The sequence below is a fragment of the Podarcis liolepis genome (genome assembly GCF_965112155.1).
Source record: "Podarcis liolepis genome assembly, chromosome: 3".
NCBI classification, from domain to species: Eukaryota; Metazoa; Chordata; class Lepidosauria; order Squamata; family Lacertidae; genus Podarcis; species Podarcis liolepis.
This window is the reverse complement of record NC_139557.1, coordinates 30,157,848-30,173,338: the sequence shown is the minus strand read 5'-3', so window position 1 is coordinate 30,173,338 and position 15,491 is coordinate 30,157,848.

The following is a 15,491-nucleotide window of genomic DNA, read 5'->3' as shown; positions in this document are numbered from 1 at the left end:
GTACAGGTTGACTTGCCTGGGGGACTTTTGTCCTCTATCAGAATCATCTGTCTATCAGCAGACTGGAGACAGTTAAAAAAAAAAAAAGTTTTGAAGACAAGGGATCACTGCTCATTCTATTTTTGACCGAAGGTAACCACTAGATTATACAGGGTTTTGCATTATTTCAGAAGCTTGCAAAACCTCTTTGACCAGCAACAGTGGATGTGTGTATACGATGGGAACTGACACAACTGTCAAACCACTTTCAGCTCCCTTTAAAGCTATCGTCTCTTTGTCCTTCATGTGGTAGCACGCTATTAACAGAATTCAAACTGAAGCGGCGTATCAGTATGGGATTGCTTCACCTTTCCTCATCACACAGGAAGTTGCCCTGATAAAGTATCTGTGCACCGCCACGATGTGGGCTGATCTCAGATATTTTTAAAGCTATCTCCTTCACTTTTTGCATTCCTGAGAAGTGGCCTGAAAAAGTCAAGGTATAAATTTTCTCTCAAGGCAAACAGATCTGGAACTGGTCAGCTGAAGGAGATACTGTCTGCAAACCGCACACTTACAAAGTTTTTGAGCCCTTTGGAGGGAGTTGTTGTTGTTTAGTTGCTTAGTTGTGTCTGACTCTTCGTGACACCATGGACCAGAGCACGCCAGGCACTTCTGTCTTCCACTTCCTCCCGCAGCTTGGTCAAACTCATGCTGGTAGCTTTGAGAACACTGTCCAACCATCTCGTCCTCTGTCGTCCCCTTCTCCTTGTGCCCTCCATCTTTTCCAACATCAGGGTCTTTTCCAGGGAGTCTTCTCTTCTCATGAGGTGGCCAAAGTATTGGTGCCTCAGCTTCAGGATCTGTCCTTCCAGTGAGCACTCAGAGCTGATTTCCTTCAGAATGGAGGGAGAGCAAGCTCCAAATGCGATCAATAATAACATTAAGGATTTGTAAACCCTTTTTGTCCTGGAGAAAATGCTTATGCACTGCTTGAATAAAGAAACTCCAGGAGAATAACTAAACTTTATGCCCAGGCAATATGATGGTGCTGCTGATTCAACTGTGCTATGTCAACAGATGCTCTTTGCCCATTGAAAGGATACTGCCAATGTAATGCTAGATGATACCATTTGGTCAGCCTTTATTTTATCTGTCAGGTGCTGAGAAACTTCCCAAACTCCTTTCTGTATAGTCAGCTGCTCTTCACCTACAAAACTGATCCATCTTGTTACATGTGCATATGACAGTATTAGAATTTAAGGGCATCTATATGAGGGCAAATCTGAAAAATCCTGGTTCAGATAAGTACACCAAAGGGTTTTTTATCATTGACCTCTGGGTCTCTTTCAAATGTAAATTGGGTTACCAACACAGCAGCTCTGTTTATGAGTTCTGCCATATGAACAGGTGCTGTTTTTTTTTTAAAAAAAATGTGATAGGAATACAGGTGCAAAAGGCCCTTTCGCAAAGTATTCTAATATCGTCCTGATTTTTTTCCCTCTTTTCAGAATGGGGAAATGCAGTCATTTAGTGAGAAAATGCAAAGCTGGTAGAGAACAGGTTTGACAGCAAATTGTGGCCTACTTTGCAAACCAGGGACAATCCCCGCAGACCCATCTTTGAGCAGGTTAGAACCATATGTTTCTCTACATTTTCTCTTTATCTCCTTAGTTTCACCAGTGGAGAAGGAGTTCTTTTTTCCTTCTTCAAAAAAATCCCCTCTAGCATGGTTACAGCTCCCATCATTTCTTGTCTCCCTATTAATAAAATGAAGCAAACTAATTAACTAATTAAATTAACAGGTGCCAGTCATTCAAACCTAAAGCGCTACTAGATAGGCAAGAGCCAGGGAATTCTTTTTCCAGAAGTGTCTGTACTTCAAGTTTTAAACATAATGATGCTGAAACAACTGACTAGGACTTCTTCTTTTCTTAAATACCACTCTGATCAGTACTTGAGGCGCTCACCTGTGAGGCAATTAAGACTGCTGTTCCTACATTTAAATATGTTGGCAGCTTTCCCGCCAAATCCTCTTGATGTCCCCCTGGGTCTCAGAGGTCTTCAGGAAGATAACGGTTGTTTGTACAATGATTCTGGCAAGCTTCTGGTTAGAAAAGTGAGGGGGGCTTTGAAGACTTTGTCCATTTGATAGTTGTTTGCAAATGTGGGGGGAATAAATAGATGGGAAGGAAGGAAGGAAGGAAGGAAGGAAGGAAGGAAGGAAGGAAGGAAGGGTGGGTGGGTTTCTGGACTTCCTTTTACTTCTGCTGCTCTGCAAGAAGAAAGAAGAGAATAGGGGAGACATGTAAAAGCAACAGAAGGGACTGTTCACCCTCCCTGTTTGCAGAGGGCCGGCTTTACAATTTATATCTTTATTTCAGCATTAAAAAAAATATACTGTAAAGCATATTGGGGGCCTTAGCTGAAAGGCAGTATATATATACAATACCATATATATATATATACACTCAGGACTTTTTTTTCAGCTGGAACTTGCTGAAACTCAGTTCCAGCACCTCTCAGGTGGGTGCCTTTGCCATTCTAAGAGAACAAGGGAGGTGTTCATGGTGAGTTCCAGCACCTCTTTTTCTGGAAAAATACCGCTATATATACTGAATGGCAGTATATAAATGCAAGATATAAACAACTTCATTTGCGTGGGCAACAGAATTGTTGCATGCAGTGTCAGAAATGGCACCTACCAAAATCTCACCATTCTATATTTTCTCATCCGTGTTGACTCTGTGGCTTATCCATACTTCCTCTTGTCCCTCTGCTAGGGAAAACTACTCTTTATCACTCAACTGGAGCAAACAGCATTCAGGTTTTCCATGGGATACCATTTGTTCTGATTTAGAGCTAAAGAGCAGACTTTCTCTGGGAAAGGAGCAGGGCAGGGGGGAAACCACTCAGACCCCTGCCTAGAAAGCACAGGATAAGTTGAAAACTGATTGGGTCTATACTTTCTGGGCAGGGGATGAGCCCTTAGATGGCCATGGAAGGTGACCTTCCTCTGGTGAGTTTTTGGCTTGCCCTGATTACATTCTACCTTTTCCTTCCTGTCTGCTGCTCTGGTTAAACTGACTCCCAGATTGTTTCTTTTATTAGAGGTGCCATGAGATTTCACCTGCACCTGGCTAGGTTTGAACCCACAGGGTTCAAAAGACCCAAGTCTAAACTGGGCGCGATCCTTCCAAACCCCCAACTTCCTCTCCTGAGCACTCAAAATCTGAGGGTTCTATCTAAGAGTGCCCTTCCTCCACTGATGGAAGGTTCCTCGATCCAACAATGGCTTTCATTGCAGAACTAAGAAGGAGGCAACTTTGGGCAATTCAGCCTCTCACACCACCTCCCACACAATTCCAAAGGGCTTGCCCATTGTACTGGAGTTGATTTGGGGAGTGCAAGAGTGTGAAGGGGGCAGGAATCCGTGTAAACCTCTCTCACCTCTTGTTCCATTGGTGGAAACCAGTGCTGGGTCAAAGTGCCTTCCATCAGTGAAGAGACACCACCGGGTTAAGCCCTGTGCATGAGATTGTTATATGAGAACAAACTGCTGGTTGTTTAGGTCAACAATTCTACAGTACTTTTATTAAAGAGGATAGAGGATGTTAAAGAACAGTTCTAGGTTCATTTATATAATTTAAAGCATACATGAAATCTGGTTATTGTTGTTTTTCAAATAAAAGCATGGAGAGGTGCCTTTGGATTCAAGCTGCTCCTCACAAAATTGCAAGTTTGAATGCCCAAATGTGCTGAAATGGCTTGTATCCTGGTTACACACAGGTGTCAGGCTTCACTTTATTCATTTGTGTTAACCAAAGCATGTCAGCCTGAAAACTGGTTTATTTGCTGCAATACAGGTAAGACTAAAGGGAGCAAAATGTGCAACTGATAAATATATGAGCAAAAAGAATTCAGGTGTGTCATGCTGACACCCACAGAAGCTTCCTAAAAACAACAAGAAGAACTACACATAACAATGAAGCTATTATTGTTGCTCTTATTTTTTAAAAAACAAAGAGAGTGGCATAATCTATACTCTTAAATATTTAGCTGATTATTCACTGGGGAATAATTTTAATCAGTGAGGCTGAGAGCATCCCCCCCCCCTCGCTGCCTTAATTTCTAAGGCTATTTTAGTCCTGTTGTTTTATTTGGAAAGGGTATGGGAAAGATGTATTCAACATGGCATTTTCTTCTGGCCATGAGTGATACGTTTTCTGCAGTAAATTATTAGTTCGATTAAAATCCTTCATCATCCTGAAGATGCACGTAATAGTGTTTCAGTGATATGCAAATGCATTGAAATTAGATAAATTAGCTGAAGGCACCACAACCTCCAAAGTCTTGTATCAGTTTCAGCCCTTTCTTTTGAATATTGTGATGAGATTTGTGACGTATCGTCTATGTTCAAATATGGGTTCATTGGGAAAGTTGGGGCAGTATATAATGCTAGCACTTTTGCCTCAATTTCTAATGTCCCATTTGTGCTGCAATGCCTGTCACATGACGTTATGCTCAATGTTAAATGGTGGGAAATAACTCTATGCTGGGATACTGCCCCAAATTTGTTACATGAAATTACAATGCAAAACTCCCAAGATCTTTCAGAGTTAACTGGGGTGCAAATGGATTATGTTTCCTAGAAACAGCTGACACAGACATGAGCGCTGAACTAGATTCCACTAGATTTCCAGAATTGGCTTTATGTCATGTGAAAGATCACTCAACGCCCTCCCATCAGATGTCAAAGCGATAAACAACTACCTGACATTCAGAAGGCATCTGAAGGCAGCCCTGTTCAGGGAAGTTTTTAATATGTGACATTTTAGTGTATTTTTTATCTTTGTTGGAAGCCGCCCAGAGTGGCTGGGGAAACCCAGCCAGATGGGCGGGGTACAAATAAATAATAATAATAATAATAATAATAATAATAATAATAATAATAATCAAAACACAGAAATTAATGTGTAAGGAAACAGGGTACCTTCTACAGTGTAGAAGAAAGAAAGCATTGTGTAAGAAAGAAAGCATTGTGACATGAAAAGCGAGGCGTAGGCTTGGGAAAAAACAAACAAAGCAAAGTATTTCATTAGGTGAGCTCCTCACAAGATATTTGCTTCATATGATGCTTCTGAGGTGTCAAATGTGTCTCTGTTATGAAGGCCTCTCACATCCCCCCCCCAAAAAAAAATCCAATTTGGATATCAGCAGGTGTCGAGTCTAGAAATGTTTTAATCAGTCATAGGACTGCTTAAAATCAAATGAGTGGCATATCCGTGATATACAAAACACATTACGTTTTATGGAGGGGGGGAATACAGTGAACCTAATGACCCGTTTTAAGATCTGCCCCACTTAATTCCTACTGACTTGCCAGTTGCCATCGCTTGGCCCTCTTTCCAACTGAAAAGGATTTCCTTTCCGCAGAAGTCAGCATAGCATTATTCACATTAAGCATTATTACCCGCTGGATTCAATGCTGAAGTTGCTGACCAGCTGGCAGAAGAAAGATGGCAAATCTGAAAAAAAATAAGTGGTTTTATATGCTGCCGTAAAACTCATTTTGTAGCCCATGACATACAGGATCAAAGAGCTATTCAGCATGCACAACTGCTATATGCTTACATTAATGTCTAGTCTTTTGGAAGGAAAACTTGGGGTGCACAGAGATGTCCATTTCCTATAATCATTGTTAGATGCTGCCTGAAGTCAGACTTTCTGCTGATGCAATGGCTGAGGAATTTGTTCAGTCTGCTCGGGGGCAGACCTTGAGAATACGGTGCCCTCTGCAAGGCAGACATTTAACACACACACACAAACACACACAGAGGTGCTGGGCTTTGGAAAGGAGGCACAGGGCTCTGGCAGGGCCCTAGAGCCCTCTGGCCTCCTTCCCAAAGCGGAGCAAGTTCTAACTCGGCTTTGGAGTTGGAAGACTCTTGGACCCTGTCAGAGCCCTCATGTCTCCTTTTGAAAGCAAGTACTTACTAGGTTTGGGGAAAGAGGCAGCACCGTGTGCTGGGGAACAGGTTGTACTGCCCTATATCAGCCTCTGATCTGCTTTTCGCAGTGAACTGACCTGATCTGACACTCCTCAACTTGCTTGCAGAGTGGAGTGCAGCTCTCAGGCAGATTGGACACTTCTCCAGATTTTTGGATACCGTTTCGGTGCACATAAGAGATGTACGGAAATATGCATTCCATGTGAAAAATGAGTACAAAATGGACATTTTATGGAAAACTGCATTGAAAAGTATTCAAAATGTGTACAAAGCACATAACATTCAAGTCTAACTTTGGATTAGATTTGTTAATACCAGTACAAGCTGATCATAAATGTATATATGTATATTTGCAATTGCAAATATACATATATACATTTATACATATATAAATGTATATATGCAAATATACATACAGTGGTACCCCACAAGACGAATGCCTCGCAAGATGGAAAACCCGCCAGACGAAAGGGTTTTCTGTTTTGGAGGCGCTTTGCAAGACGAATTTCCCTATGGGCTTGCTTCGCAAGAAGAAAACCCATAGGGAAATCTCCGGGGACCTCTTTTAAATGCTGGTGGTGGGGAGCAAAGCCTTTCCCCCCCTCCGGCCTTCAGAAGAGGTCCAGGAAGGCCGGCGGGGGCCAAAAGGCTTTGCTCCCCACCGCCAGCATTTTAAAAGCAGTCCGGGATAGCAGGGAAGCGCTTCCCGCTATCGCGGACGGCTTTTGAAGGCAGGCGGGGGGGGGAGCAAAGACTTTCGCCCCCGCCGGCCTTCCTGGACCTCTTCTGAAGGCTGGGACCTCTTCTGAAGGCGGGCAGGGGGCAAAAGTCTTTGTCCCCCCCCTGCCTGCCTCCCCAGGGGCTTTTAAATCGCCCCGGACAGCGGAGAAGTCCTCCGCTGTCCCGGGCGATTTTAAAATGCCGCCCGCCAGCATTTTAAGATCGCCCCGGACAGCGGAGAAGTCCTCCGCTGTCCCGGGGTTTTTTAAAATGCTGGGGGTGGTAAGAAAAGCCCTTGTCCCCCCCCAGCCTTCAGAAGAGGTCGGGGGACAGACTGTCCCCGGACAGACTGTCCCCGGACCTGGTCTGAAGGCGGTTTCCATTTTTCATGCATTACTTGATTTTCAATGCATTCCTATGGGAAACCGTGCATCGCAAGACGAAAAACTCGCAAGAAGAAAAAACTTGCGGAACGAATTAATTTCGTCTTGCGAGGCACCACTGTATATATTTGCAATTTGACGTGTCTGTTTGGTTTTGATTCTTTTGATTCTTCTTTTACAACTCTGTTAGCATGGGGTGGGGGTGGGGTGGGGAGAGGAACCACCAGAAATATTTCCACAGCATGCAGATAATGTTTTTTGTTTTCATATCTTACATCCTTTTAAATTAATGAAGCTAATTTGAAAACTTTGCTTAGACGAAGAATAATGAGAAGCAGGAGATTGGAAATGTTTTGTGGCATATTTGGGAAGAAATACGTTATATTTTATTTCCTCAGCAGAATTATTTTCAAGGGTATTGTAGCTCCCACTGATCCCTGAATGCCATTGATTTCCACTGCCTTTCTCTTAAAAGAATTTATAGGAGAAAACTATCTGAGGCCTGTATTCAGCGCCTCCTTCTGAATGGTGAAACAGTGCTGAAACATATGGTATTGCAGTGCTGCCTGTCAGCTGTGCTTTTTGATAATACAATACTTAGTAGAGAAGTAAACTTGCCGGGAACAGAATATACAGTTGCTTCAACATAGCCATTTAAGGCAGCATGACAGTGTTGTATATTCTTGCATTTTGGAGCTTTTTCAGGTTTTTAAATGTAGGCTATAAATGGAGGTCATTCACTTCATGTGTGCTGTTTGATTTAGGTTGTGTGAGTGTGGGGTGTGGGTGTGCATGATTGCAGATGGTAAATTTGAAGCTCCTAAGTTGTGAGGTATTCTCGAGCTGGTATGTAAATGTATATGGGCATACTGAGGGTGTCAACTACAAAATCCCCCTATGCTTTTTGACAGTGCATAGGTCCACTATATCACTGAAGCTTGGTGCTAGTAGACTAACTGAAACTGAGCCAAGCAGAGCATCCACATCTAACCAGCTGCATTTTAAATAGCTTAATTAATTAAAAGATATCTGTGATCAATTATAATAATGAAATCTGAACTGAGGTAGAATTTTCTTGGGGGGGGGGGCAGGGGCAGTACAAAAAATATGGCTTATGCAAAAGTTCCAAAAGTTCCAGTGTAAATTCTAGAGTAGATGTTTAGGTATTGCAGGATGTGTGCGACAATTGTGTTCCGGCGGCACAGCAGCAGTAGGAGGCCCCATTAGCTAAAGTGGTGCTTCAGGTTAAGAACAGTTTCAGGTTAAGAATGGACCTCCGGAACCAATTAAGTACTTAACCCGAGGTACCACTATATTTGGTTTTCATACATTTTCATGGGTTTACAGCCCTTCCCCTCCCACTGTGAAGCCGTCTCCTTCCTGAGCACAGAGCACAGTTTCTGATCCAATACACACATTGAAACAATCTCTACTCCAGAATCCCCACTTCTCCATATTTTACAATGCAGTTCCTCAACAACAAAAAATAGACATTGCGATGGATATATTTGGGGAAAGTGTGCACAGAAACTAGAGTAAGGGCAGCAAGTTGTGTCTTCACTCCAGTGCAGAAAAAGGGGGAAATAGTACAATGTAGCATTATAAAGCATGGTTGCTCCCACACCAGAACCAGAAACAAACTGTGCATATGGACTGAACAAGGGGAGAAAGTGGATTTTTTGTGAAACTTTTCACAAAGTCCATCTCTGTAGCAGCAAACTTTCATTGGAGATCAGCCCAGACCATTGCTTCATAACTGACAAGAACTTTCTGAGGTCCAAGAGGCAACCTCTTTTCTTTTACACCCATACATTACGAGCAGAAATTGCATCTAGATCTTCTGAATGAACATTGTAAGCTCTGCTACTGGATTATATCCCATGGCTGTTTATAGGTGAAAATTCTTGATAGGCCTTGTTGCAGTGTACAAATGTTGTTCTAGACATTTTGTTTCCCTATACAGAGTTTGCTCTTTCTGCAGGAAAGTATAATATAAGAAGAAGCCTCTGAAACCATAAGCTGACAGAATTTGCACAAGCAGAATACGTACCAGCAGATGTTAAGCTTCATAAGTAGTGCAAGAGTCAGGAAACTGTGACCCTTCAGAAATTGCTGGACTTCACCTCCCATAATCCCTAACTCTTGGCCATGCTGACTTGGAGTCCATCATTAGTGTCCAGAACCGGCTGGAGAGTCACAAGTTCCTCACCCCTGAAATGGTACTTTCCCTGTTGTATTTATCTTATTTCAGCACTCACTTCAAGCAGTGTAACCTGTTGCTGCTGTTAAGTCAGGGCCTTGATTTCCTACTGTTTTGCTTGTGAGAAGAATTCCACTCCACCCCTCCCATCCTCCAGAAGTTTATTTGTGACTGGGGCGCTGGATTCCCTTTTTAATGGTTTCCTGCTATTTTTATGTACAGTACTTAGTTTTCCAGACTGATGAGAAGGAGCCTCATTTGTGCAGATGGGAAATGCTTATTATGCTAATAGTGTTCTGCATTGTTAGCAGAGATTATTAGACTAGTTGTAAGAATTGCCTCCAGTGGAATTAAGTAGGTGACAAGGTAAAACGAAGAGATAAATGACAGCAGCCGAGCAAATGGATTGCACTAAAGGAACGCGGCTCGGAGTCGAGAAGTCAGAGGCTGCTCAATTTCTTACAGAATGGGTTGATCAATACTGCCCTTTCATGCACGCGAGGAGCAGGTTCAGCTGAAAGGTAATCGACTCGACCACTTCATGGGTTACGATGAATCTGCGAGAAATGGGGCTGTACATTTTAAACCCCATAACCAAGACAGATTGCAATGAGTCACTAACAGTGATGGATTCTTCTGCCAGAATAGCTCCATAAAGGGCTCTCTCCTGTTAAAGATGCAAGACCTTCCAGGACAAGATGCTGAGAAGAACAGGTTGCAGCAAGGCATCCTGACCATAACATTAAGCTTGAAGTCACTGCAGCATCTTACTCATGTCCAAAACCCTGGTAATATTTGAAAGGAAGAAAATCTAAAATGTCAGAATGGTCAGCAAGGAGGAAAACCAGAATACTTAAAACATGTTCTTGTTTTTCTTATTTTAAGGAAAGACAGCCAGATCTTTTAAATAGTCGAGCTATCCTGCCAAATATTTAGAACATGTGCTTTGCAATTGGGTTGGCTCCCCCCTCCCATTTAAACCAATGAATTGTAAAAAGTACAACTCAACTCGTCAGGACTTATAAGAAGTTGGAGAAACCTTTACATTAGCGGCAGGTGTGCTGGCTCACCATATCAATTGTGTTGCATCGCTAAATTAAAGGTGCACACACTACATCTAAGTTTGTTCCACAATTATCTTCACTGTTCGATAGAGGCTATCAATTTAGAGTCATTAAAAGCTCGTGGTATATGATGCAGTGCAAAGCTATTGCCTGCTAGCCCAGACCACTCTTTTTAATGTGTGTGATTCCTCAGCAGCAAGGAAGAGAAAGCAGTGTGCTCCTCAAACTAGCAGTGAAGATGTGTGTGCATGTAGGGTCATCGCTGGAGACAGCCAACATATATTTTATTTCCCTGCATTTATCACCCGCCTCTCCTCCGACATTCCCCTATGTTAAGTGACTATGAGTAGTGTTAGAAAGGTGGGGTAATAAATCCCGGTGTAGAACAAATTCATGACTTGAGGGTGGATGCAGTCTTGCCTTCCCATGGATGGAAGAGATGATTCCAATAACAGAAGGGCCCTGTGATCCAGAAGGGGTTTCCCATGGGAGGAAGAGGATGGAGGCAATTCCCCCTGAGGTCCTAGCACCAACTCCAGTGCGTCTCCAGAGGGTCTCCCAACACCCCCAGAGAGCCGCTTTTGGAGGGGCAAAAGGGCCTACACCACCCTTTAGTGGGGGTATCTTGTGATAGGAGCAGCACTCGCAGGAGATTTGGATCCAACCCCCTGGAAATTTAACTACTGTATGCATTCGCCAAAGAGACCTGGGGACCAGCAGCCCACCCTGGCAACAGAGGAGAGGCAAATCACCCAGTGTCATGTCCGTGCTTGATTGAAGACCTTTGGGGGTTTGCAGCTAGCTGCGGGGCCACTTATTCAGCTGCAAAGCAGCATTTTGATTTGTCTGAGGAAGTGGACAATTGAATAAGGAGGTGAAAGAGAGGCCATCGCACTCTCTCTCTCTCTCTCTCTTTCTCCTTTTCTCAGGCACAGAAAGGTCAGGCTTCATCTGTCATGCTTAATCAGCTGATGAAAAGTCTGCAGATGCCCAAAGTTCTGGCTCCTCTATTTTCGGCATAAATCTTAATGGGAGAATCGCTCTGTAATGTGTTACTTCCTGAAATGTGGAGCTGCTCTTTTGAGGAGTGTGCTGGAGGCTCCTGGTAGCGTGGGGAGTCTCCCTGGGTGCCACACTTTGGTCTGGTGATATATGTGACAGCTTCCTGAATACTGATTTGCTTATGATAAGGCTTGGGTATTCAGCCTTTGGTGAGGGATTTTAACAAAGCGAAGAGCTGTCTCTGCCTTGCCTGGAATGTGAGGCAGATAGTTTAAACATTGTTAATTAACAGGCGGCTGCTTAACGAAGGAAAGAAAGAAAAAAACAAGAAAAAACCAGGAGGCCGACTGACAGGAACCCTATGTGGGGGACCTCTCTGTAATTTAAAACGACAAAGGAGTGACAGTAATGTCTTCTGACAACGCTGTGTACAGTAGGATTCCAGAGATAGGAGCAGGCTGGTTGAACAATGCTCTCTCTCTCACACAGAAACTCCTCATGTTGACTGATGCCCTGATCCCAAACCTTCTTACTCAAAGAATGCTACAGATTGCAGTGGGATTTAATATGAGTTGGAACGATCGTGTTGTCGTTGTTTTATTTAGCCAGTCACTTAGCAGTGAAAGCAATAGTTACGTCAGCATTATAACCCTATGCGGTTATTGCTCTCACACAAATAGGGTCACCACCTTATGAGGACCCACATTTGCCTTCCCTCTTCCAGCATCAGGAGACTAAAATGGCTTCTTAAGGAGATAATGGAACTGAGACTTTTTATGGAGGTAACAGGGTCCCATGCCTATTGAAACCCTTTCACATGTGGAGTGAGCAGTGTTTAGCTACTGAATCTTGGCTGGAAAGCAGACTTTGCCTGTTCGTTTATTGCATTAATATCACACCGCCTTCTCCAAGGAGCTCAATATGGTGTTCATGATTTTCCCCTCCTCATTTAATCCCCACAAGAACCCTGTGAGGTCGGTCAGGCTAAGAGGCAGTGATTGGCCAAAGGTCAGCCAGGGAGTTTCTTGCAAGCACATACAGTGGTTCTTGGTTCTCAAACTAAATCCGCTCCGGAAGTCTATTTCAAAACCAAAGCGTTCCAAAACCAAGGTGTGCTTTCCCATAGAAAGTAATGCAAAATTCATCCCAGACTTTTTTTTAAAAAAACCATAAAACAGTAATTTAACATGAATTTTACTATCTAATGCAGGCTTCCTCAACCTCAGCCCTCCAGATGTTTTGAGACTACAATTCCCATCATCTCTGACCACTGGTCCTGCTAGCTAGGGATCATGGGAGTTGTAGGTTGGAGGGCCAAGGTTGAGGAAGCCTGATCTAACGAGACCATTGATCCATAAAATGAAAGCAATGAACAATGTACTGCAGTCACACAATCAATCAATCAATCAGTAGCTGAACTGGGTTCCACACAGTAACAAAAACAAAACAAAAACTCACAAAAACAAATAGCAAAACCAGATAGAGCTCAGCGTAACACTCAAAATGGAAGTGTGGCACTCAAAAAGGAAGTGTGGCACTCAAATCGGAAGCATAACACTCAAAATGGAGCATGTTCTGCTTCCGAAAAAAGTTCACAAACCAAAGTGTGAGAAGAAGAAGCTGTAAACAGTGTACAACCTAAGATGTATCAATCTAAACAAGATTGATTGTTTAGTGACAGGTCAGTGACAGGTCAGAGGCACAGAGATAGTCTGGAAATGTGGATGTCCCTCACTTTATCTGAGGTCCAAGAGGCAACATAAAGGTAAAGGTAAAGGACCCCTAACAGTTAAGTCCAGTTGCAGACAGCTCTGGGGTTGTGGCGCTCATCTCGCTTTACAGGCTGAGGGAGCCAGCGTTTGTCTGCAGACAGTTTTTCCGGGTCATGTGGCCAGCATGACTAAACCTCTTCTGGCGAAACCAGAGCAGCGCACGAAAACACCGTTTATCTTCCCGCCAGAGCGGTACCTATTTATCTACTTGCATTTTTGGTGTGCTTTCGAACTGCTAGGTTGGCAGGAGCTGGGACCAAGCAATGGGAGCTCACCCCATCACGGGGATTCGAACCGCTGATCTTCTGATCAGCAAGCCCAAGAGGCTCAGTGGTTTAGACCACAGCGCCACCTGCATCCCAAGATGCAACATATATGCATATTAATTAAAGTTTTGTGGAAACATACATTATACTACGGGAGATAGGATGCAAAAATGCTTACTTTAGGCAAAGCTGTATGCAAAAAAGTATGTATTAGGATGAATGTTCTAAAAAAAGAATAAAATAAATCCATATAACAGCTTCATGTAGAATTTCTTTTTACAAAATTCACAAACTGAGGCAAAAATTGGGCAAATGGAATTTCCAACTGGAAAAAATGAGAAATAGAGAGAAACTGGGAAATGCTTCCATTCCTGTTCCTATTTTGTGCACAGATAGGACAGAAAGTGTTGAAAAAGGGTCATTTCATCATGTGTGTGTGTGCATGTGTGTGTGGTGTGTGTGTGTGTGTGGACAGGGGAGTAGTCTGTAGTGGCTACATGGGTTGGTCATTAGTTTCCCAGAGCTCATACAGCCCGAAATAGTGAATGACATTCCATCATGTCCATTTGTCTCAGCCTTAATAGAACACAGTACAATGCCTAGCAGTCTGTCCTTCATCCTGACAAGTAAAGGTAGCTGCGATCAATGCGATTTAACCCTTTCTTTTCTGTGCCCCTGACCATTCCAATGTAGGACAATGGTGGTCCCAACCACAGAAAAGTTAAAAACAGGTCAAGCTAGCCGCATAAACAAGGTAATACCCACAGCCATGTAATACCCTATTGGCAATGCATATAAAACACTGGAGCTGTTTTCTTTCAGTTTTGTTTTGACTACATTCACTTTGGCCGGCAACCGTTGACCACCATCCTTTGGACTGGCCTGTAGGACTGTCATCATTTGTGAGCATTTATTTAATAATATTTCAAAGGTTCCATTTCCTGCCAGTTCGTCTCTATTTCACCAGCTCCACCCACGTCCTTAAGTATCATTTCCTTCTACACTATCTATAGCAAATATCTTCTATAAGGTGGCAACCGCAAAAGAGAAGTATTATCTCTGTGTGCAGCACCGTTTTCAGGAAGTGTAGCATCAGTTCTCTCCCCCCCCTTTTCTTTTGACACAGCCTTGCTATTAAATTCAAAGAAGACTTAAGCAAATACTGGACTAAATTTGTGTGTGGATCTCAGGGAATTCTATAGAATCAGATTAGCTCCTTGGGTCTCATTCAGAACGAAAGGTGAATGGTGAGAGGCCCACGTTTACTCACAGCATTACTACGTCCAAATGAAGGCAAACCCCATTACTTATACAGGCAGTGAAATAATGCAGTCGTCCCAGTAAAATCAAATCCAGGTACTCATCTCCCACCATTGTGGTAACTATCTACCTATTCAAAGTGTTGGTGTTGACCTTTAAAGTCCTAAACGGGCTCGGTCCAGTATACCTGAAGGAGTGTCTCTACCCCCATTGTTCTACCTGGACGCTGAGGTCAAGCACAGAGCGCCTTCTGGCGGTTCCCTCACTGCAAGAAGCAAAGATACAAGGAACCAGGCAGAGGGCCTTCTCGGTAGTGGCGCCTGCCCTGTGGAATGCCATCACATCAGATGTCAAAGAGATAAACAACTACCTGACATTTAGAAGACATCTGAAGGCAGCCCAGTTTTTAATGTGTGACATCTTAATGTATTTTTCATCTTTGTTGGAAGCCGCCCAGAGTGGCTGGGGGAACCCAGCCAGATGGGCGGGGTACAAAAAATTATTATTATTATTATTATTATTATTATTATTATTATTATTATTATTAGAAAGTACAGGAATGTGACCATTCTACCCTCAAATGTTTTGCGCTAGTGGCAAAAAACTGCCCTCTACGCAGCGGTGCTTCAGTGTTTGCTGGTGCCAGGTGGTAGCCAAGCCCTTGCCGCCGATGCTGCTGGGAGGGAAGGAGTGGGGTGCCTGCCCAGCCCACACCACTGAAACCAAGCAGGACCACGCTGCCTGCCTACCTGTGCAGGGAGGAGTCTGGCTGGCCAACACGGCCCTTGGCAGGCATATCCCCCTAACGCTGGCCAGGTGGCTGTGGCGATCACA